This window comes from Anthonomus grandis, chromosome 2 (assembly GCF_022605725.1).
Source record: "Anthonomus grandis grandis chromosome 2, icAntGran1.3, whole genome shotgun sequence".
In the NCBI taxonomy this organism is placed as follows: Eukaryota; Metazoa; Arthropoda; class Insecta; order Coleoptera; family Curculionidae; genus Anthonomus; species Anthonomus grandis.
Genome location: NC_065547.1, coordinates 37,169,044 through 37,195,622, shown reverse-complemented (window position 1 = coordinate 37,195,622; position 26,579 = coordinate 37,169,044). Strand labels below are relative to the sequence as shown.

The window sequence follows — 26,579 nt, the reverse complement described above, 5'->3', positions numbered from 1 at the left end:
ATTTTAAATAATTTATTAACGTGTAACACTTCATAATATTTTCTTATTTCATCAGTGGAGATTTTTTAAACAGAAATAGCGCTGAAGATGGGCCAAATAAAGGCCGAAACATTGGCGTTTTCTCTGAAATGAAATCACGTCTTATTTAAGCTGCCTAAAACTTCCATACTCTCTCTCCATTTAACACTAAAGACTTCAGCTTTATTAAAATAAATACCTTTGCAAGAAAAACAATTAAAAAGTTAGATGAATATAAAATATGAAGACATACGTTTTCTTATTCATAAACCTTTAGAAATAAAAATTTATGGAAAAACACTTACATAATTTGCCAGATTTCTGTTTAAAAAACGTATTATGCACGTTCCAAAATGACTAATTAATAATACCTGCTGGTTTTTCATTGATTTGTATAAAAGGTTCATCAACAAAGCATATTTATGCATTCTATTGTTATGCATTCTCTTAATGAATTTCTAGGCTTTTTATTAGACGCCTTTGTTGTATATATTAGGAGAAATTCTTCAAATTGCATTGTAATAATACAGCTTTAAGATAATAGCACAATCAGAATTATTAAAATATCTTTCATGATAAATATTTTTTATATTAAAAAAAAATAGTCACGTGAAGGAAAACGGATAAAATAAAAATAATATAAAAAGACATAATAAAGGTCAGCGTAAAAAATTTAATAATATTTAAAAACCATATCTCAACCAATATTATTTATTTAATTTACATAAAAGATTCATCGACAAACCAGATTCGATTTTGATTTATTTTTTATGTTAATTTAATTCATACTGCTCAACAAAATTTTGAATTTCATAATTTTACCATACAGTTTTAACATATTAAATTAATAATAATAAAATATACTAAATTACATATACCTATTTTCAAAATAGTATATTATAATATCCTATTCCATATTCAGTAATACATTCTCATTGAATAATATGAACATAATTATGTTATATGGAGAATTATTATTTTATTAACAGGTAAATTTAATATTTTCTGATTACAAAGATTATGCTATGTAGGAAAAAAGAGACTGAAGTTTCACTGAAGTAAAAAAAAACTCAATCAAAAGATTTGTGGTCATAAGAGTTTTATTTTTATCAACTGAGCAAGTTCGAGATAATTTAACTTTTATATGCATTTTTTTAATCAAACTGTTTTATCGGATTTTCAATTTAATGTGCAGCATAACAATAAACTTAAAATGAATATTGATAATTATTTATAACGCCTTATGACCTAATAAAAAAATTATCTAGACAAACATTTATCTAAATGCATTTTAAGATATAGTCAACTTTACGCAGCCCAATCCAATTATTCAACTTAATAAATCTTGCTTGATTTGATTTATAATTCTTAAAGATATTTTATTTAAATCCTAAATTAATTTGTCACAACTTTGCGTTAAGTTGTATTTCTAATCATCAATCGATCAGAAAAATAGTAGACAGTGCTTTCATTTCAAAACGATCCACCCTTAATAACTTTCTTAAAAAAAAAAAAAAAAAAAAAAAAAAAAAAAAAAAACACGTCAAATTAGATATACAGGGGGACGTTTAATTATGCATTTACTGAAGTTCTGTCAATCACCTCCTCACCTCCAGCTAACCTAACTTTAATATGTCAAATGGGAACCCCCATCGCGTGATACAAGCAGCGTAAAATTCTCTATTCAACGATACCAAAAAAAAAATAAAATCGGTAAATGTGTAAGCAAATAGTTAGCGAAAATGTCTAGAAATAATGAATATTTTATTTACGCCAAACTTAAGTATTTTAAATGAATACTTTTAGTGTGGTACCTACATCATTTTAAAATTCTTACATTTTTTATAAAAGATCATCAAAAAAAAATACAAGCAATTTAGAAGTTAAAATGTGTGGTAACAAACAGTACATTTAGTTCAAGCAAATTATTTATTTTTTAAGTAAAGAATGTGTACCGTTATTTGCGAGAAAAAAGAGTGTCTTCAAATTTTTTGCAAAAATCTTTGCAGTTTTATAACTTTGTATGTGTATTTATTTCACTTATATTTTTTGCGAAACCTACCTAATAGGTACAAAAAAACACTGCAATACCTTACATTTTTAAGGCGTTTAAAAAGCAGGCGATATATTATTGTTAAAACTGTCAGTTTGACGCGTGCAATTTTTTAATAAAATGGTGTATACGCTAGCCGAAAGAATAGAAATAATTTTCCTTTATGGAGCTCAAGATCGGTGTGCTCGCAGAACCGCGAGAGCATTTAATTAAAGGTATCAAGATAAAAACGTGAGCCATAAATACGTATTCGAATTAATACGAAAATTTGAAGAGACGGGATCGATTTGCAATAAAAAAAAAATTAAAATAGAGTTGTCGATGAAGCATGCCAAGTTGAAGTACTAGGACAATTTGCTATGAATCGAACTTTGTCTATACCAAAGGCCGCAAAACTAACAAATATTTTTACTGATTCCGTACATAAAGTTTAAAAAAAAATAAGTTCTTTCCTTACAAAAAATTCATATTCTTCATGAACTCGGAGAAGATGATTTTGATAGGAGAATTAAATTTTGTGAAGTGATCTGCCAGCGAATTGACGACGATCCCCATTTATTGAAGAACATTTGCTTCAGTGACGAATCGATCTTTTTTCTTAAATGGCCTGGTGAACAGACATAACTGTAGATACTGGGATAATGAAAATCTGCATGTTTTTCGGGAAGGCCATACCCAATATCCCCAAAAAATTATGTTTGGGCAGGAATTTATGGGAATGAAATAATCGGGCCATTTTTTTGGAAGAAAATTTGACTGGCGAAATTTATTTAAACCTTTTAGAAAATGCAATATACCCTTCCATCATCCAATCTATGGACATTGAATGGAAATAATATACATTTTCAGCAGGATGGAGCTTCCGCGTACTACACTTTGGTAGTTCGAGAGTGGCTTGATGAAAATTTTCGAGAAAAGTGGATTGGCAGACGTGGTGCAATCGAATGGCCTACGCGGTCTCCGGACCTAACCCCACTAGACTTTTTTCTTTGGGGCTACTTAAAAAGCAAAGTTTATAAAACCCCACCTGAGAGTATTGAGAATTTAAAAAATAGAATATTTCGAGAATGCAGAGAAATTAGCGGGCAAACCCTTGCCAATGTTCGTAAGAAGTTTGAAAATAGGCTTTTTTATTGTCTTGCTAATAACGGCGCGCATTTTGAACATTTAATAAAAAAAAATTGTTAAACTAATTAAATTTGTTTTTCTACCCTACCGATTTACACTTTAATTGCTTCTTGGTCAATCAATTTTATTTTTTTTTACAAGCATTGATAGCATAATGAGTGCCCTTTAAAATAATGTATCACACCATGGGGTAGCCATTTGACATACCAAAGTTTGGCGTAAATAAAATATTCATTATTTCTAGACATTTTCGCTAACTATTTGCTTACACATTTACCCATTTAATTTTTTTGGTACCGTTGAATAGAGAATTTTACGCTCCTTACTATGATGTATCACACGATGGGAGTTCTCATTTGACATATTAAAGTGAGGTTAGCTGGAGGTGAGGAGGTGATTGACAGAATGTCAGTAAATGCATAATTAAACGTCCCCCTGTATATCTAATTTGACGTGTTTTTTTTTTTTAAGTTAATAAGGGTGGATCGTTTTGAAATGAAAGCACTGTATAATCGTAACACACAAAAAATCATGCCTACGAAATAAGATAAATTATTAATAGATACAAGCCAATTATTGGAAAAAAGAAGAGAACGAATTAAAACTGGTAAAAGAATCAATCACTTTCGATTGTGTTTTTTAATAAATATATAGAGTGCCTCCGATTAAGTCAGCACTATTGGTATCTTTGTTAATATTTAAGATACAGGGTCGGTTAAATTAGCAAACTAGTGTGATTTTTTCTGTTGATTAAAATGGTGAAAACCGAAAAAAAGATGAACATCGCGTTTTCGAGAAAATGTAAAAAATGTACTTTTGTTAAATGGAATCCCCTGTATATTTTTACATAAATCAAAAGATAATAATTTTCTTAATAAAAAAGTTTATTTACACTAATAGCCTAAACCTAAAAATAACAAAGTTATAGCGATATTAATAATTTTGCGAAATTTAGGCAAGTTGGCTTTGAAATAAATAACATCAAGTAAAACAACTAATTTACAATAAATGAGCAAAAACATCGCCATCTTGTTCAATACATTTCTGAGCACACTTAAGCACACGTCTTGTAGCTTTTAGGATTGATCTTCTATTTATTGATCCAATTATTTGCCTAATATGTGTTTGAAGTTCATCAACGGTTCTGTATTTTTTTTTATACATTTCATTTTTTATGTAAACCCAAAAATAAAAATCTAGAGGGGTTAGGTCTGGTGACCTAGGTGACCAACGAATCGGGCCACGTATTGCAATCCATTTATCGTCAAACAGTCTATTAAGTAATATTCTTAAATCATTTATAATATAAATTAGCCGTACATATTAAGCCGCACCAAACGTTTATACTAAATTTATTTTAAGGATTTCTGGGATCAGTAAGGAAAAGATTTTCTTGGGACCAATAGTGTACATTTTTACGGTTAAACATTCCTTTGTTTGAAAAATTAGCTTCGTCGCTCCAAATTATACGGTTTAAAATATTATCATTAGCTTCATATGCATTACGTAACCAGTTGCAAAAAGTCAGTCTTCTTTCGTTATCGCCAGGCAACAATGTTTGTACTGGTCGATTCTTATATGGCACAAATTTGTGTTTCTTTAAGACCCGCCAAATTGTTACTAAGCTCACACCGAAAGCTCTTGCTAAATTTCTAGTTTTCCATTTGAACTTCAAAATATGCCAAAACAGAAATTTCAACATCCTCGCTTACTATAAATTGGTTCCTTCTTCTAGTTCTTTTAAACACGTTTTCGTTACTTCTAAATTTTCTGTAGAGAATTAAAAAGTATCTACGGTTTGGCAAGTTACGAGTCTGGAATCTCTGGTGGTACTCTTCTAGCGCTCTGTCACTATTTTTTCGACATACAAGGTAACATTCTAACATATCACATTTTTCAATATGCGTAAAAGGCATTTTACTAATTTAGATTTTACAAAAATCACAAACTTTGCTAACATGTAACTGTCAGTATTTCTTTATTTAATAAAATCCAATCTAAGGCCAACTTGCCTAAATTTGACAAAATAATTTATATCGCTATAACTTTGTTATTTTTAGGTTTAGGCTATTAGTGTAAATAAATTTTTTTATTAAGAAAATTATTAGCTTTTGATTTATGTAAAAATATACAGGGGATTCCATTTAACAAAATTAAATTTTTCACATTTTCTCGAAAACGCGATGTTCAATTTTTTTCTGTTTTCACCATTTTAATCAACAGAAAAAATCCTACTAGTTTGCTAAGTTAACCGACCCTGTATCTTAAATATTAACAAAGATACCAATAGTGCCGACTTAATCGGATGCACCCTGTATATTTACAGTATTTCATATTTTTGTTTGGCTCTAAAAGAAATAAGACATTTGAACCATTTCTAGCTTGTAACATTCTATATATTGCCGCAGCTTCCGGGTAAACCCAAATTAAAAAAAATATATTCAAAATAGCATTTTATTAGCCAAAGATATTTCTTATCCTTTTCTCGCCTAAAGGTTTTGCGTAAGTCTCATTTATAGTACTGATTAAAGATGACAAACTCCTGGCATTTCGTATATTTTGTTTTCTCTTTGGTCGCATAAATTTTAATGTCTTATTTCTTGATAACGTATAATTATAAAAGTCACTATAAAGTGTCTTTTATTGGACGACATTCCATGTTGGTAATTACTTGTACGAAATTGCTGATTATGTGACATTAATACAGAATAAGAAAAAATTAATTACCATTTAATTTTTTTATTATTATGTTTGAACGTAAAAGAAATAATGAATAATAACTGAACGAGACTAGTTTTAAAAACAATTTGTTAATAGGTTTTTAAAATTGAGCATAAATTGATAAATTCTTTGACTATATCTTACTAGATTTTTATTTATTTATGACACAAGGAAATGTTCAATAAAATCAAATAGTACAAGGAGACGTAAATCGCCTAACTGTTAAAGGTAAAAATGGCATCAAGAACATGTTATACATATAATATGTAAAACAATACATAAAACTAAACTAAACTACTAACTAAGAGTTGGCAAACGTCTCCAAATCAGGTGTAATGTGACTTTTTCCTGATAGTCAACAGCAGACAAAGTTAAGAATTAAAGATTATGATTAAAAATATTTAAATGTCTAAATAGAGCTGAGAGTTTTGGTTTAAAATCCTTTAAAAAAATGGTCGATTCTTGCTAAATTTAAATAAGGAATTTATTTACTCAATTTTTAACACTATACACATAATACACGTCTAAATATTAAAACGTGTATCCTAATTTAAGTTGAATCAAAAGTAAAAAGAAAATCAATAATATTATTATATTATTTAGCAGCATCGAGTCAAAAGTCAATATTCAAATATTTTTTCAAGAAAATCATTTATTGACACAATTCAACTGTGACAAAGGATTCAGTATATAATCGAAGTTACATACAAATTACTTAAAATATTATTTTTTTAATATCATATAAAACTACTTCTCAATATTAAGTATAGTCGCTTTACTTTACAATTAGTACTAATAACTGAGCAAATTTCAGTACATTAACTAAATCAAAATTCAAGTGCAATTAATTGCACTTCTTGTAGAATTTTCCTTTTTTCTATTGCTAAGGGAGGATAAATATAATCCGTATTATAAAATTAAAAAAAAAATTATAAATAGGTTGTAAATAAGTGGTTATGTAACTAATCAATCGCCTCTCTACAAACCAACAAAATCATATCTTGGAACACAAGAAATCTAAAAGGGTAAACCGGGATATGAGACAAAAAGGAAAGATAAAAAACCTCGCTTAGCAATGAGGGTAAGAATATAATGTCACTAAGAGAATGTGACAGTGGGTTTAATCTTAAATAAACCCCTAGAGATTATTATAAAGTATTATACTGTAAAGAAAAGAAAATCTTTTCATGGAAAACAAGCTAGATATAATCCTTTTAGCTCCCAAACACTGAGGAACCAAAATAAAATATGGGAGGATAAATGGATGGATGGATGGATCTATAATACTTCAGGAATATGAGAAAGTTATGCGGAAATTATTACTAGACTTAATGAAGTACAAAATAAGGGTTAAGGAACACAAAAAATAATAAGAATCATTGTAGTAGGATGAGACTTGATTTTGGAATTTGGATTTTTCCACCAATTTTTTATATCATGGTTTCATTTTCTAAATAGTGTTTGAATCGGCTAGAAATAGTGTTTTTTTAATCGTAATGTATCTAACTATACCCGAAAAACATCATTTTATTCCCATCCTCTTCTAATTTTCAGATTGAGATAGGGATATATAAATGAGAATTCGATTTTTACACCAATTTTCTATATCATCGTTTAATTTTTTAACTTCGTTTAACTTTATACCCGAAAAACATCATTTTATTCCCATCCTCTTTTAATTTTTAGATTGAGATAAAGATATATAAATAAGAATTCGACTTTTCCACCGTTTTTGGATATCATCGTTTCATTTTCTAAATAAACTTTGGATCTCCTGGATTTAATGTTTTTTGTCGTAATGTGTTTAATTATACCTGAAAAACATCATTCCATTCCCATCCTCTTCTAATTTTCAGATTGAGATAATGATATATAAATGAGAATACGTTTTTTTTTACCTATTTCCTATATCATTGTTTAATTTTTTAAATAGAGTTTGGATCTCTTGGAATCGGTCTTTTTTTCTCGTAATGTGTCTAACTATACCCAAAATACCTCATTTTATTATCATACTTTTCTAATTTTTAGATTGTTATAAAGAAATATAAATGGGAATAATTTGACTTTTTCACCTATTTTGGAAATCATCGTTTCATATTCTAAATAGAGTTTGGATCTCCTGGAATTAGTGTTGTTCTCTCGTAATGTGTCTAATTATATTTGAAAAACATCATTTTATTCCTATCCTCTTCTAATTTTCGGATTGAGAAAAAGATATACAAATGAGAATTCGATTTTTCCACCTATTTTCTATATCATCGTTTCATTTTCTAAATAGAGTCTGGATCTCCTGGAATTGATGTTTTTTTCTCGTAATTTGTCTAATTATACCCGGAAAATATTATTTTATTCTCATTCTCTTCTAATTTTCATATTGACTAAGCCGCACTCCATGAAGAACATAGATTTTTCAATTTGGTAAGCTCCGCATACTTTTATTTATTGATTTTAAAGATAACACTCACACACACAAGTTCATGACAAACGATAGCAAAGGTTAGATCTGTCTATATATAAAATTACCTCATAGCCTGTTTCTTAATTGTGTGCTTCAATATCTGAAAACTGGGCCGTGGATCTTTTTTTACAAAAAGCCAGTTCCACTATACGTGAAGTTTTTGTGTCTCAAAAAGTGAATCATACGTAATGGCTTCAAGCATTTTGGGATAATCCAGCACAGTGACATTCAACGTAGGTAGCCTTCAATCAATCTTACAAATTAGAAAATATGGTAGAATTTTTCTGTGATGTTGGAAACTGCTCCAAATATTTCAATCAATCATTTCTTTCTCGTCTGTTCCCGTAAAAGTTTATAGGTAATCAATTATATTTTTTAATAAGCTCAGGGAAAATTGACATTTTGTTTTCTCTTTGCTCGTAAAAAATAATGTTTTGCTTCGCGATATCGGATAATTAAGAAACTCGGATAATTGGGTATCTTTGATTTGATGGATTTACTTAAAGCTATATTTTTTTATTATTATTAATTTTAAAGACATCAATGCCAAGCTTTTATAGGATAATGCTATCGACAGGTATGCTGATGACCCATCAATAATAATGAATAATTAAATACATAATCACTATCTTTATTAAGAACAATATTATTATTATATTATATTTATAATGATATTGTAAACACCACGGACTCAATTGTCAGTTAGAGAAAACTACTACACATTATTAATTCTTAAAGGGTGAATTCTAACTTGTTTAGTTTGCTCTTAAATTAATTATTTGGGTCAATCATAGAAATTTGTGTTGAATTGAATTGAATTGTCGAAACAGTGGGCTGCCAAGACAGTTATGCATATAGGTCTCCTAATGGACCCGTCATGCCCCACCGGCCGTTACCAGAGCCCAACGGCCTTAGAGAAACCGATAAGGCTCTCTGGTCTAAAGGACTTAAAGTCACTCGGTACACTCAAAGTGTTACCCAAGTATTTGAACCTGGCACGCGTGAGTGCTGGACACTCCCCGACTACATGGTTAACGGTTTCATCCTCCTCACAGCACCAGCGGCATTCCGGGTTGTCCGCAATACCGATAGTATGGAGATGGCTTCTTAAGTGCCAGTGACCGGTTAAAAGACCTGTCACTAGCCGAATTTCGCGTCTTTTTAAGCGTAGTAGATTTTTGGTGAGACAGGCAGAGGGCCCACTTATGTGCGCTTTGGCCTGTCTCATACCAGGGGACTTATTCCATCTTCGGTAGGTCCACTTGTCCAGCAGACCCTTTATTGACGCGACCGCATTGCATTTGGCGATACCAACTATGGGTTCCAGCCCCATCGGCACATTCGCGGATCTCAGTCTGGCAAGAGAGTCCGCTTTCTCATTACTTGCATGGCCTGCGTGGCCAAGTATCCAGACGAGCTGGACCCTGCAGCCAACCTGCACCCGTTTTTTCAGGACTTTTATGCACTCTAGTACAAGCTTGGAGCTTACCTTTGCGGCCGTAATAGCCTTAATGGCAGCTCATATTGATACGACTGTATTGCGGTGTCCGCAGCTTAGGATTTTCTGTCCGCATTTTAATACAGCGAATACTTCGGCCTGGAAGACAGTGGCGTACTCCCCCAGCGAGTATGCCCTACTGTTATGTGGGATCCCACCACAAAGCCCTGATCCAGCTCTGTTTTTCATTCTGGAGCCATCTGTGTATCAGATGGTCCCCCTATTTAGCACTGCAGGTCTGTTGGAATGCTGCCACTCCTCTCTACCTGCAATGTGCGTCACGAATCCCTCGCAGTCTACAGTCACTGACCATCAGAAGAAGAGGACATTCCTATATGGCCCGTGACCAAATTTTTGCGTGACCGGTCTCACCAGCACGTAGTTCGCCGAGTACGTATAGCCTCTGGTCCTCATTGTCTCGAATTGCACAACGAGGTCCAGAGGCGGAAGACTTAGCAGAGCGTTGGCTTAGTTGGCGCCGTCCGCATGGAACCCGTTATGCTGAGACATGCAAGACGTTGAACTCTGTCCAGTTGAGCACGAATTTTCGCTTTCTCCATACATGGCCACCAAACGATAACCCCGTATGTGAGAAGAGGTCTCACAATGCGCGAGTAGATCCAGTGGAGGATCTTAGGAGACAAACCCTAGGTATTGCCGAAAGCACGCGTACAGGCCCATAGCGCGCAGGTGGCCTTCTTCATTCTGGTGTCTGCATGATCGTACCAGGAGAGTTTAGGATCTAAATTGATTCCCAGAAATCGAACTGTCCTGGAGTAATGCAGCTGCACGCCACCTAGAGATATAACAGGGGGCGTGCCAAAGTTACGTCTCCTCGTGAATAGTTGGAGCTCTGCTTTTTTGGGGTTAATCCTGAGACTCCCCGAGAGGCACCATATGTCCATCATACGCAAGGCTCTCATCAATTCCACAATCTCGTTGTTGAGCTGGGCAGATACATGACGTTTCGAGAGCATGGTCTCTATCCAACTAACCAAACAGGGTTCTGAGCCGCAGTATTCGAGTGCTTGGCAGATTAGTGCGAAAGGGGTGTTGTCGAACGCCCCTTCAATGCCTAGAAACGCACCCAGACAGGCCTTGCCACTAGCCAGAGCACCCTCCACCTTCCTCACAAGGTGGTGGAGGGCCAGGTCCGTGGATTTGCCCGCCTGATAGGCGTATGGGTGCACATGCAGTGGTTTTTTGACCAGGATGCTTTCCTTAAGGTACCGATTAATCAGCCTCACCATCGCCTTCAGCATAAAGCTGGTAAGGCTGATAGGTCGGTACGATTTAGGATCTGTGAAATCGTTTTTTCCGGGTTTCGGAATGAAGACCACTTTCACTTGACGCCATAACTTTGGGACGTAGCCCTGAGCAAGGGACGTCCTGAATAGTCTGACTATGTGTGGGGTTAGCACTTCTAACCCGTTTTGCAAAAGGCATGGATATAATCCATCCATGCCCGGAGATTTGAAGGGGGGAAATGTCTTGATTACCCATTTAAGTAATTATTCTTCTTGCAGTCTCGAACTCTAAGCGAATCGGAGCCCGAGAACTGCTAGGAGGATCGCGAGATGAGTTGATGAGTGAAATATGTGTTGTAGAAATTTATAATTAAATTTGACAAAATAGGATGGAGACTAGTAACCACAAATTAAAAATTTAAACAAAATAAAATACGGTTAGGTCTAAAGGCAAATAATAAATTAGGAAGTAAAAAATATATGAAATATAAAAAAAAACATTTGTCGAATGTAGGAATCGAACCGCGTACCTATTTTATAGGTAGCAAGCGTTGAGTTAAACCGTCTTGGTGTAGTGCACTTATTTGATTTAAGGAGAATCCGAAGGCAAGGTCAAAAATATTGGAAAATCAAGTGTGGTCTAAAATTAAAAATGTCATTCACAGAGTTGAGCACTAGACTTTTCTAGGCTTTTGTTATTTCCAACTTTCTCTCCAGTCCAGAGTATTTATGTTTCAAATTTAGGTAAATGTGATGGAATTGATGAAGATTGTACAATATCTGTGCCATAAAAATTTTCTGTAAATTCCGTAAAGAATTTTCTCTTCTGAATTACAAATCTAAAAAGATAATTCTTCTGGTTTTCTCTCTTTCACCCTAAGGCCCTCCGCACATTAAAAAACTAAAAAGAAACTCAACTAATTGAAAATTTAAATCACAAACCAGTTACCAACTAAGAATCGCACACGATGCAACTGATAAAATCACTTCGCTTCTGAATTATCGGGGGAATTTTGTGCTTAAACTATTATTTTAGTACAGTGCGCATTAAAAAAATGTCTAGTGATTCGAGTGATGAGGATATTATCCTTTATTACTATTATAGAAAAAGGAGAAACCGATAAAAGAAAAGGAGATATTGGATTGACCCCTACATTGAGAAAAATATAAAATGCAGAGCTTTTCTTGCTGCAAAAGAACTACAAGAAACTGACGCCAAGTTTCTGGCCTTTTATAGAATGTCAAAGGAATCATATGTACATTTAGTACAATTGCTTGTCCCTGCTATCATATAAAATACTCCAATGCGAGAATATGTTGGAGCAGACGAAAGAATTTTAATAACCCTCAGGTAAGAAAAACAAATTTATTTTCTTTAATACAAAAACTGAAGAATTATAAATAAATGTTATTTACTAAATTAAACATCATTAGTATTGAACATATTTCCCATAAATTCATAATAAGACGAGGCTCTCTGTGGATTATGTGTTGCAATATGAAGGGGGGTCAAGATATTTCCTTGTTCTGTTTGACTTGTTGAGGTTGTAGGTTGCAACTCTGCCGAGACTTCAGACCCTGTCGATATATTTGAATTTGGGCTCAAAATCTTTGGCGTACTATGCACTATATCATAAATTAAATCCATTACTTTTCGCTTAAACATTCTTGTTTGCTGGTAAGACATCTCGTTCAAATCGGGCAGTAGGCTCAGTAAAAACATTTTATTGGCCTTCTGCAGCGGATCCATATTGGCATCAAGTTTTTTTTTGCTTTTAAATATTCATCAAAGCTTTCATTTACATTATCTTTTGATTGTTTATTATGTCTGCGCTTTGAAGATGATTTTTTTTTATGAATTGATGATTGTGGAGGCTCAGATGGCAAAGCATACGAGTGAGGAGATGGTAATTGCAATGAATTTGATTGTGGGGATGGTGCTGACAGAATTTGTCCGTGGAAGTGTTAGCTGGGAATCATCCGACTCTTCTTCTTCATGATCATCATGAACTTCTTCTTCCGATTGTTTTGGCAAATTCCCTGAAGTCGCGGAATTTAAAGCTTTTATATATGGTAAAGCAAACTGCATCATCGCAGCTGTTAGATAATAAGCCTTTTTTAATTTAGCTGAAGAGCCACTTGGAGCTGGTTTCATATGTCTCACAAATACTGTTCTTAAGTTTTTCCACTTCTCCTTGCATTCCGTCCCTGAAATAAAAAATATATTTAGAAATGATGTTTCTGATTTGTGTTTTTTGCCTATCTTTTATTTAAATGAAAACTATTAGTCCAAGTAACGCAGAAAAGTATAGGGTAGTAGAGTGTGTAAAAAAATTCAAAAGAAAAACAAAATATGTATAGTGTTATTTTAAATACATTTTTGTTTCAGATATCTTGCGACTGGAGGAACATTCGTCAGTCTGGCTTTATATTTTGCTAGAGGGGGCAATACCGTTTCACAAATTGTGACCGAAACCACGGCTATTATATGGGATGTATTAAAGGAAAAATATCTGCCCATTCCAGATATGGAACAATGGAAAAAAATTGCAGAACGCTTCGGTTTATTGTGGAATTTACCTAACTGCCTAGGCACTATTGACAGAAAACATATTCGTATTGAAAAACTTCCAAATTCCGGATCCACTAATTTCAATTATAAATCGTACCATTCTATCGTACTGATGGCATGCTGTGACGCTGATGGTCTATTTACATTAATTGAAACGGGTTATACAGGCAGAAATAGCGAGGCGGAATTTTCCGTGCTTCAGCTATTAAGCATTGGATTGAAAATGAAGTCCTAAATTTTCCACTATCTTCAAAATTGCCCAGTAACGCGAGCAATAATTAATTCCCTCACTACTTTGCTGGCGACGAAGCATTTCCCTTACTACGCTATTTAATGAGACCATATCCACAACGTACATTGATACGTTGAACGATAATATAAAAAGGATTTTCAATTACCGATTAAGTTGGGGAAGACGTATCATAGAATGTTCATTCGGAATGATGGCCGAGAAATTTCAAGTTTTAGATACTGCAATAAAATGTCATTCGCCCGAGAAAATCATTAAAATAATAAAATCTGTGTGTATTCTACACAATTATGTACGAAAACGGGAAGGCATACCATATAATCCACAGCAATTTGAAGAAAATAATAGCCCGGTCATAAATCCCGATATAGAATCCCAAAATCTTCAAATAAGTGCTCAATCTTCCGCATACAACTTAAGGAATTATTTATCTAAATATTTCATAACTCCAGCAGCTGCTCTTCCATGGCAATGGAATTACACTGTATAGCTTATTTTGTAATAATTTAAATAAATCTGTATAAATCAATACATACCTGATAAATTTAGTTCCTTTCCAATAGCATTCCAAGACTTTTCGGTTATGTCTTTGCGCGAATATTCATTTAATGTATAGTCATATAGACAGGGGTATTTTTCCACTTCTTGATCTAATCTAATATTCGATGATTGTTCTGCCATTTTCGACATTTTGAATGTTTTCTCATAAAACACATTACAAACTAATCGCGAGCGACTCGCATGTCCGGTTGCTGCTGACAGATCACCGACGCGTTTCAAACTGGTTACCCACTTGTTGCGCTGTGTGCGAGTGCTCATAGAAATACACGGGCCGCAACTAATAAGCAACTGATTGACGATTTAAATTTGCAATTAGTTTCTTTTTAGTTGCCTAATGTGCGAAGGGCCTAACTTTACTTGGGGGTATAGTTAATTTACGTATGTAATCAAATTATTCAATTTATTTTTCCGTCCATGTCACAGGATAAAAATGTCATTCTATCAATCACTCGTATATTACGAGTTAAAATAATTTGATGACGAAAAATTTTCGACGAGCAGTTTAGTTTTTCTAATAATACAGTCTTTTACTACTGGATTTTTGGAGATCTACAGAATTTTCTTCGTAAAATTGTCCGTTAAGTTTTAAATTAGTCAAATTTTGTTGGCACTTTTTTCCAAAGGAAGAAATACTGATTAACTGCCTTATTCATTTGAAGTAATTTTAACGTATATGATATCATTTCCAATAAAAATTCAACTATCGTAGTACGGTAATTTGTAAAAAAATATAGCCGACAATAAAACACCCCGGCACGTAGCCATATCCTAAACCTAGTGTATAAATGTCGGTCACGCAATATTTGAATAGCGAAAATAGCGTAGAGCTCAGTGTAGGTCGGTGTACTTGACCGCAAAACGTTGTTGCCGGAGTTTTTCGTTAGAGTTTAAAACTATTTTATTGAAAATGGCCTTTAAGCCAAATATAAATCTTAACCCTTTTTTGCTCTTAGTACTTCGATCAACCACTTCTCAATCATCGGATTGCATAAAAGTATGTATACACGTAGAGCGCAATTATTTCGATTTGAGAAGGACAACAAACTTATGGCATATAGATATTTTCCTTTTTTGCTGGTTTTTTTATTATCTCGCTTTGCAATAAATAATAATTAAAAAATCATAATTGGCTACCTTTTATTAGATAACATTCCGCGGTGTTTTTAAGTTAGTAGTTTTAAATAAATAGTTATGTAAAATATGCATAGCTAAATTAACATATTTCTTTATTATAACTCATTCCAAAAACTACTATCGACCGGTATTTGATGACACCAGTATGCCGATAAAAAAATAATGTAAAAACCAACGCATTTCTTTTTTTTTTTTTTAATTTAAATAAATTAAATAATTATTTCAAAGTGAATATAAATCCGTTTTATCTTTGTGTGTATTCGTTCACTTAAAAAAAGAGTTACAGTATCAAATGAGTGAGTAACACGATAGTTACATAAAAGTAATAGATTTATACAAAACAGTATCTTAATTTACTTAAAAAGAGACCAAGAGGTCGTAAACGGTAGAGTACTGTAATTACCATAGAGAACAAACTTAAACCAATTTTGTTAGCGGTATAATATATAAATATTCTTCTGGAAAGTGACTTCAAGGGTACAGTGTTGTTCAGTATTGCTGATGCGATGGCCAGAATCCAGCAAGGCCGATAATACTAAATACAAAGGCAGAAAATATGAAATCCTTAGGAATACTTTTAAATCAAAATCTTTGATGGGTACTAACTGGATAAAAACTAGGGTGGCAGGAAGCAAATAATAATATTATAATTTTATGGATGTAATCAGTAATAATTTGCTATTTTTCACACACAAAAAGTTACAAGATTTTAAATCAAGCTACTAATCAAAAATTATAAAATGTATACGTAGACATTGATTACAGACTTGATATCAAATCTGTGACTTTTTCGCAAGCAACGAAATCAAACCCATTTAACATTAGCAGCGAATTTAAGCTTAGAACAAAGATTAAGTAAATGACAACTTTGTTTGAGTTCAACATATGCACAGGGGCAAGAGGAGTGTTTTGTTTCCAAACATATTCATTGATTCTCTGTTGTCAAGTTTACACGCATTTTAAAAAGTGGAACTTATCAGCTATATAAGAACACATATAATAATGTTAATTTAACTTATTTATGTCGGATTTTGGATTAAAAATAAAAAGTAGAAATAGATATATATATATATATATATATATATATATATATATATAATATATATACATATATATATATATATACAGTACCGAGCAATAGTGGAGAAACTTTTTATTTAATAAATATAAAGCCAGAGTAATCGACTATTACCAATAAACAAATACAAATACATTATTTCTTTAGGTTCAAAGGAATGCAAAAACATATTTGGTATTTATAAATTCTTGCAACAAAAACAATCTATTTGCTTATCTTTATTTTATTAGGAGCAAAAGTAGAGAAACATTTTTAAAGTTCTTAGTTTATGTTTGCTTATTGAAAGCAATACACAATAATATTTTGTTAACAATTAAAGAATAACCTGTAAATATGCCTCGAGGTATTACTTTGGCGTTATCCATAAAACAGTTGATAATATCAAAATATCAATCGGGTGTTAAGCAAACAATCATTGCTAAGCAGTTAGGATTAAACCGTTCAGTCGTTTCCAAAACCATAAAGTTACACCGCATTAGGAACTTATTAATAAGTCCACCTAAAACTGGTAGGCCTAGAAAAATGACGCCTAGAGTCGAAGCCACCGTAATATAGAAAGCCAGAACCCTCGAGTCGTGACGTCACGTCGAACGTCTGAGTATCCCGTGTAGTTCCTATGTTATAGCCGTATTTATTCAATACTACCGCTGCTAAAATCATAATATTATCATTGTGTATCGTTTAAATGATAATTTTGTTTAATAAAATTAATAGTGTGTTAGTAGAAAGAAGTACAAACGACTGAAACATATATATATTCATAAATATTAATTAAAACAAAACAACATAAAAAAAATCTAAAATACTTCAACAAGCTATAAATATAAGACAAATAACCCATACAAGTTTTTAATAGCTACTAAAGTATATTATATGTATGCACATATATAGAATAGAATAAATTGAAACATAAATACAAAACTTTTAGGAAAATAATAAATATAATATAATGTAAGATTGTTTAAAACAATTTTAATAAAATACTAAATAATTGTTTAAAATTGATACTGTGCTGGTAGTAGTACAAAATACATAAAATCATATTTTTTTATTAAAACAAAAATATCATAAAAAATATAACATTCTTTAACAAGGTATAAATATAAGTCAAATAACCCATACAAGCTTTTAATACCTCCCGAAATTTATAACAAATTAAAACATAAATACAAAACTCTTAAAAAAAATAAATATAATTATAATGAAATAATAAATATAATAATATGAAAGTTGGTTTAACACAAATTTAATAAAACACCAACAGAAATAAGGACACAATAGCATATACACAATAGCTTCTTAGCAGACCGCAGTGTAGGGAGCCACAAGGCACCACCCAGCGGTGGAGTTTTAGTGGGTATAGGACGAAACAGAATCGACACTGAGTCCCACACTACTGGGGGCGGCGCCGCGTAACCAGTGTTCATAAAGAAATTTCCCCACCGACCCAAAAAAAAAAAAAAAAAAAAAACAGAAATAAAACTCAAATAGGTAGATAAGAAAACTCGATAAAAACAGAATAAAAAATTTAATAAATTAATTTTATGAACTGGAAAGTTTTTTATATTTTGTGGACTTTGGTTCTGTTTTTTTTTTGATTTGGACACATTTTGTTTTTCTTTTCTCTTTATAATTTTTTTTAGTTTGGCGGCATGGATTGTATTATTTTGGACTTTTCGGTAGTTATTTAATAAAATGTTTGAAAACTTAAATACCGCATTTTTTACAAGATCTGACATAAGAATTTCACAGTCACATGTTATTTCAGGATTGATATCTGAATTGTCGAAAATAATTCCAACAGCAAGCTTGGTGAGGACGGCTCTCTGAGATGAGCATTTTAAATAATTTTCTTCTTATACTGTTATACTGTCCGATATTAGAGATTTAAAGATGTTAAAAGTTATTATTAATACTTCCTAATGCCTTCCTACCGAGCGCATACCTAATGCCGGGCCGGTCGAGGAAGTCAAGTCGTTCGGGCAATAGACGTTCGACGTGACGTAGCTGCTGGAGAGTGGGATGATGTTTCTGGCTTTCTATATTACGGTGGCTTCGCTAGAGTTGACGAGAAGATTAAATCCTTAGCTCTTAAAAATCCATTTAACACAGCAGTGGATATAAAATCTCAACTAGACGATGTAAATATTAGTGTCCATACAGTTCGAAGACGTTTAAGGGACAGTGGCTTGCCGGCAAGAAAACCATCCAAGAAACCCTTCATTTCGAAGAAGAATCGAGTTCAATTTGCACATGACCATTTAAACTGGTCGGAAGCAAGATGGAATACAGGATGGAATGTGGACTGGAGTCACTAAAGGATTTGCTGGTTCAAAATTATCAAGGTCTCCAAGTAAATAAGGAGCTTGACGAGTCACGATAGTTAAAGCTGATATTATAATTAAAAATCCAACTAAATCTTTAAATGTAAAATATGGATGAAAAGAAATTTTTTTCTATATTTCTATTTCTTCCGAGTGGGTTATTTGATCCAGTTTGATGAAGAAAAAGTAAATGAATTATTACTAAGACTGATACAATAAAAGGTAAAAGGAAATGAAATGCAAAGAATCGGGTAAGAGTTGCGTTATCAACTGCAAATCCCCCTCAGAGTCATTGTACGCTTATTCTTCCAATATAAGGAATAGCAGAAACAAGGTTAGTAATGACTGTTGCCCCCCCAAAATGATATTTTCGGATGAAAGTAAGTTTAACTTATTTTCTTCTGATGGTATTTTATGTGTCAGGCGTCCTAAAAATAAAAGAGTTGATCCAAAGTATACTTTGGGCACTATTAAGCATGGAGGGGGAAATGTACAAGTGTGGGGTTGTTTCTCTGGTATGGAAATGGGCCCCATTGTCAAAATTGATGGGATTATGGATTGGTTTAAATATTTAGAAATATTAACTGATAATATGTTGCCATATGCAGAGGAAAACATGCCATTGCAATGGAGGTTTCAACACGACAATGATCCGAAGCATACAGCTAAAATTGTAAAAAAATTTTTTGAGGACAAAATTAACTGTTGTTAAGTGACCAGCTCAGAGTCCTGACCTTAATTCCATAGATTCTCTATGGAATTAAGGTCAGGACTCTATGTTTTTTTTTTAATTAATTTACATATGGCTTTATAATAAGTAGAATTATATTGTTTATGTTTTATTTTTATTATCTAGTTTGGTGTAGTATTATAGGATAAAAAAATTTTAGTTAACTTTAATAAAATAAATTTAAAAATAAAAATAAAAGTTTCTTCACTTTTGCTCGGTACTGTATATATGTTATTCTAAGCGCAAAAATAACAACTTTAAAGCAAAAAAGAATTTAACATTCCTATTCTTAAAACCGCTTTTAAGGAATCAACAATAAATGGCAACACCGCAGGCAAAAGCTGATATCATCTTGCGAAATGTCATCTTGACAAACGGCTTTGTGTTTACATGCGACATTTTTGAAGTTTTATGTTTTTGCTTTAGTTTTTGGTCGAAAAAGGAAAAAGGTTGAGCATTTCAGTGTTTTACCTGTTACAATAGTAAAAACTTGTGCCGTTTATCTACACCATGAGAAAAAGGCCACTTAGGCCGATTTTTTAGAAGTAAATATCAATATTGTCATAACATCATATCAAGGGACAACCGTTGTCATAAACGTAGAATAACAAAAACTTATTAAGAAATCTATAATTACTATAAAATATTTCATTTCCATAAAAATGCTTATTATTAGATAAGTTCCTTTACTCTAATGAAGTACGTTAAAAAAACGCATAAAGAGTTCCGTAACGCCTATATTGTTTATAGTTTAAAGCATAATCTATTAATAATAAATATTTATCATGTAAATATTTCTTCACGACGTCACTGGTAAAGATTACTTGTGTCGGTGGAATCAATAATGCGATTGAGCAGCGTTGTAATGTTGTTGCCTTTTTCTCTAATATAGGGACGTTATCTACACTACTTTATAATGTAGTTAACTTCATATTTTATTAAATAGGAATAATTTTATTTTGCGCCTCTCAAAATAAATAAAAAAATTTTATGATATTATAAAGTATTTTTTTGCCATTTCTGCTTAAGCATTTGGCATCACTGTATCAGGGATGTTGCAAGCAAACAAACTGCCCATACTTCCACGGCAATGCTAATTTTAGCCTTTCAATGTTAATTAATTTATCAATCTTTTAATATTTTCATTATGTTTTTATTAATATATTATTATATTTAGTGAAAATGTGACTCTAAACTATTATATTATTGTAAGATGATAATTACATTATAGTCTATAGATTAAACTAAGAAATGTAAACTTTAAAATGAAAGCAGTGAGAGTTCTTGGTTATTTGTTTAAATATATTTATTTTTTTCGTGAAATTCTAATATACCGGTCTCGAAACGAAAGCACCGATTTAAATTCCGAATTTAAATAATATTTACTTAAACTATCACCAATAATTTCTTATTAAATAAAAAATATAAAAAAATCTTATATATACCGGATGGCGCATCGAAAACGAAACAGAGCCAATTACGGGCAGTTTATTAATTTTTTAAAAAAACGCTCAAACCCGTCGATTTTATTTTCGAGGGGGACACTTAATAATCACAAAATCACTTTCCCACCTTCAACCCCCTAAGCGGGGGTGGTAGTACTACCTCTTAAATCTGATAAAAAAAGGGGGGTCGAGTGATACCTCATTGGAAAGGTCTTTTAATTCTCTTTACAAGGGTACTTGGTTTGACCCAATTTAAGTAAGTACTTTTTAAAATTTTCGCATTTAAACCTTAAAAGGTAATTTTCAATATTTTTACTTTATCATAGACTACTAAAGGTACTTTTAAGAAAAACAATGCAAGGCAGTAGGACAAAACCGTCAAGTATTATTAAATTATGAGACAAAAAATGAGATAGCTCTATCATATTGCAGAATATTTTAACTTTAAGTCTAGTCATTCAAAAAATTATCGCAAAAATAGACTTAAAAAGAATTTGCTTAAGTGTTAGCTTATAATAAATGTTCAAAATGGCCACCTCCATTCTCCATACAAAAAAAATATTTTGCTCAAAGCGTTGTCGCACGTTCTGCAATACTTCAGGCGTGATTTGAAGATACTCATTTACAATTCTGCCTTGTAAATCTTCTAACGAAGTGGGTTCAGTCTCATTTTGACTCTTCAAATCCCAATTGAAGAGTCAAACGAGTAAATAAGCTGAGTGTCATCGGCATGAATATGGTGTTCTGAATATTTTATAACTTTAAATAATTCAAAGTGAAAATTAAATAAAGAAGGCGACTGAGAATCCTGCCCTGTGTTACTCCGATAATAACATTTTTGTCTTTTGTCTTCCGAACATTTACCATTTACATCCAGCATGACAAAGATTAATGACCTATAAAGCGCTATAGTGCTACTATAATTAAAACGAAAACCTGATTGCTTTAAGTGAAGAACATAATTATTTGTTAAGAAAAATGTAACCTGTTACTCAAAACACTTTCTAGAACTTTGGGTAAAACTGGCAATATCGAGACAGGGCGAAGATCACTGTGCTTTGTAGGATTTTTGACTTTAGTATTGAAACCCTCGTCACTGAATACTTATAGTATGGGTATACCATTTAGTTAATGAATACAAAAATAACTTCTTGCTTAGCTCAATTTTTTTTTCGTAAATATTAAGGAATTTTTCATATAAAGGTTTTCATGTTATATCATGATTCTAGATCTAACATCTTAAGCACAAGACATACAAATTATTAATACTTATGAGATATAATCTTTGAATAAATATTAAATATTGTAGGAATTTCAATGTTTGTTAAAGTTTACAAGTTTTCTATTTATTTGAATTTTCTTTAATTATTTATTTTATAAAACAATAAATTCAACAACTTTTAAAGTCTATTCTGCCCTCTAAGTCAAAGTGCAATGATTTTGGCTGTGAGACTGTAAAATCGAGGTTTTCTATTTCTGGAAATAAAAGAGCAAGAATAGAAAAAATTAGGCCTAAAATAAGATTAATTAATTAAAAATATTATCTATTAAGTTTAATTTTTAAATGAGATAATAGCAAGCACACAAATCTTAGCAAGTGCTACTTGTATAACTTGGGCACAACAATAATCATACTCAAATAAAATATTTGGCATAACTAATAATAGGTTTATTGTTTAAATCCTTTCACTTACTTTAAGTACTTTCAATTACAAAGATATGAATAATATACATATCAGTTAGGTGACGCAATCAATCATACAAATTGATATAGTAATAATTATAATATTATAACCATATTATAAATCTCCTTCTTAATAGCTTTTCCATTAGTTTTTCTACAGATTTAGACAGAGAACTCTATCTACATTCGATGAGGATAAAACATCATTATATCAGTGTTATGACATTCAATGTCCTTAAAGACAATTTCTGTGTTATATCGACTCAAGTTTCAGGCGTATTTTGCATCTTTGACGGGGCCTAAATTTTGGTTTTATAATTAAATGCTACCATATTAAAGTCTTTATATAAGACTAGTGTCTAGAAGTAGAATAGTGTCTACTATTCAATAATTCACACGGTAATTAATAGTGAATAGGTTCCCTTCAATGAGGAATTTTTGTAGTAGTAATTACTATATCAGGCTTTTCTTCCTTTTTTAATTTTTTACTACGGTTTTCGCCATTGATACTCCCTTTTCGGCTAACCTATAATATTATGGAAACTCTAAAGTGCAAGTAACAAGATTAAGCATCAACTACGAGCAAATTTTTTGCACTGTTAAGACTGTTATAAGGCGTATTATCGCTAACAAAAATATCAGGAAATTAAAATATGGCAATAACGATTTAATTTGTGAAATAACCGCTTCAGCACTTTCGTTCTTAATAGGCAGAATCTCAAGGCAATTAGAATAAGGGTCGAACAATACACAGTAACTCTGATCATCATAGGTAACAATATCAGAGACCTTTACTACATGTGAAGGTTTAAAAGGTTATAATGATATTTATAGAGATGGTTTTAAATTGCTTTTTATTACCGACGCAGTTCCTCCTATAGACACGTTTATATAATGACGTAATTAAAGTTTATTTACCTTGTTAATTAGGCTAAAAGGTTCTTGTTGACCTAGAAAATTCAATGTTTCTATGTAACTTGCTTGATATGTTTTAATTATTTGCAAAATTCACTTACTTAATTGAATTCATTTTGTCAAAATCTTAGGTTTAAAGAAAATTTTTAACTTACGGTTTGGATTGGCTTTTTAAGCTTTTTCTCGTTTTCAATATTTAGTATATTATTAAACCTACTTTTATCAATATTAAACTGTATTCAAAAATAAGATATAAATTACAAAACGTATAGAAATAGTCTGCGACACAATACGAACTCTCGCTTCTTTATTAGAGCACATCTAGAATTTCACTGACTTCGGTTTTGTTTATTTGGGTTCCTACAAGCGTCCGCTTTATTACCAGCGCCGTAAATAACTTGGATTTCGCCGGACTGTGCGAAATTCCTAATAATTCGGCCATCCTGACACGGGCCTGCCTCAGGACCGCTTGCAGAGACACCTATAAAAACATAAACACTAGACCAGAAATTTTAATATCATTTAATTTTATTTGATGTACGTCACATATGAAAACAGGTCTCACACTCTACTGCGGTCAACCAGGAGTCACAAGTCCTGATATCTAAATCAATATCAGTGTCTCGGGCTCGACAGGTGCCAGCCAGGAGTGATGAAACTCAGTCTTAAGTCTCACCCCCTTAATGTCATATTGTTATACCAAGCTATTCAGAGACAACATGGGAGATTTGCAATAGTCCCGGAAATAACCCAAAGGACATGTGTTCCTTTTAATAGTCCCGAAAATAACCCAAAGGACAACAAAAAGCATTAGCTCAATAAAATTGAGAAAATATTTCAATAACAGATTAATATAATTCCTCAATTAAACATTAATAAGAAGTCAAATTGTTTAACTCACGATTTATCATCTTCAGACTTTGTAAAGTTTCATTCTGTCGCTCGCTACCACACCTTAGAATCGCCTACGATCCTTGGACGTTGATTGCACGTGATAGCGATCATTGGGCAGAACTGCTGTCACTTGTGTACAGGACCAATGTATCGTTGAACCAATTTGCCGCTACTCAGACCCTTGATTATCGGTGTTCTTCTTATTAGAACCATATCGCCATCTTTAAATGTGCGTGCACCCAATCGATTCTTGTCATAGCGTTTCTTCATAGCACTCGCGGTTTTAACGATATTACCCAAAGCCTTAACCCGATTATTATGTAAAGTTTCTAGTCTATTCGTGCTTACTGTGATATCTGTTAATTCTATGTCGTATTTGAGCCGCGGTCAAAACCCGTACAAAAGTTCGGCTGGAGATTTTCCGGTACTTGAATTCAAACACATATTAATGCCACGCTGTACCTCGACAATTTTTGTTTCCCAAGAACTGTGATCATCACCGACCATTGTCATAAGGGCAGTTAGAATTGTGTGGTTAAATCTTTTCACTTGACCATTGCTTCTGGGACTTGCGATAGCGTTGAGCATATGCTTAATATTTTCAAATTTGCATAAATCGTTCATTTCCTTACTTGTGAAGCCTCTGCCTCGATCCGTAATCTGCGTGCACCTGTGTATCCAACTCTGGATTAAAAGGGGCCAAAACGGGATTCTGACTTAACTCTTTTTTTCGTCTCTTTCTCTACACTCTACTGGAGCCATATCAGACTACCGGACATCACAAGCACAGCACAAATCACAAACAAGTATTTTATACAAGGGCACTTAACTAGTAATTACACGCACACAGTGTTTTTCTTTTTGGTAAAAATCTTACTTCTGATATATTAAAACTACTTTTATCAATATTAAACTGTATTCAAAAATAAGATATAGAAATAGTCTGCGACACAATACGAACGCTCGCTTCTTTATTCGAGCACATCTAGAATTTCACTGACATCGGTTTTGTTTATTTGAGTTCCTACAAGGGTTCGCTTTATTGCCAGCGCCGTAAATAACTTGGATTTCGCCGGGCTGTGCGAAATTCCTAATAATATACAACGCGATAGTATAATTGTAACCAATAGAACACATTTCAAAGGAATGCAAAGGTCAAAAAACTTGTGAGATCGGCACAAATCATGAAACCAGGGACTGCAAACAAGATAATAAATGTTTTAATTGCGATTTACATAATAAGAAGTTTTAAGATAATTTGGACATAAGTCACGATGGATACGACGTGGAGTACTCAGTGCACTTCCGTCTACAAGAAACGGAAAGGTAAAAAAATAATTAGCAAAGTACTAATGAGATATAGCAACCCATTATGAGAGGAAATGATAAGAATGACTTAGAAAAAAATGGTATTTTCTTCTTTCTGCCCAATAAATTTTATCCCATCTTTAAACACGAATTATAAGAAAATCGAACTAACTTCAAGAGGTATGACTGAGAATCTAGTTCTATTACTAGCACCAAAATGTATGTACAATCCGTCAGAAACAACTTTGGAAGTGCTGCAAATGTATATCTAAAAATTATAACTGTTCTATATCTATATGCGTGGTTTAGGCTTAATCGAAATACTTACTTTTCATACTTATTTCATACTTTTGGAATAATTTGGAAAAAGTATGAAAACTAAAAAATTTATAGATCTAATGCAAGTTTATAACTATAGTAAATGCGTATCTGATGCAACTAGAGTGTCTGGTTCTACTTCCACTTTAATAGATAATATTTCCTATAATTCAGATACAAATTCTAATGCTTATGTTCTGAATTCATTTTTAACAGATCATTACTTTCAATTTCTGAGCATTA

The 26,579-nt window shown here is 32.2% G+C and overlaps 2 protein-coding genes across 4 annotated transcripts in view; one reads left to right on the top strand and one right to left on the bottom strand.

Annotated features, from left to right (window-relative positions):
• The window catches only part of LOC126749937 (gephyrin), a 227,308-nt gene extending 201,627 nt beyond the window's left edge, over positions 1-25,681 (bottom strand). The window contains exons 1-2 of the mRNA XM_050459516.1: positions 24,718-25,681; positions 23,972-24,297 (exon numbers count right to left, since the gene is read on the bottom strand). The gene's annotated coding sequence lies outside the window, so the exon portion shown is untranslated. The remainder of the gene's footprint in view (positions 1-23,971; positions 24,298-24,717) is intronic.
• Positions 1-26,579, top strand: part of LOC126749572 (insulin-like peptide receptor) — a 434,160-nt gene that overhangs the window by 22,586 nt on the left and 384,995 nt on the right. The window lies entirely within an intron of this gene.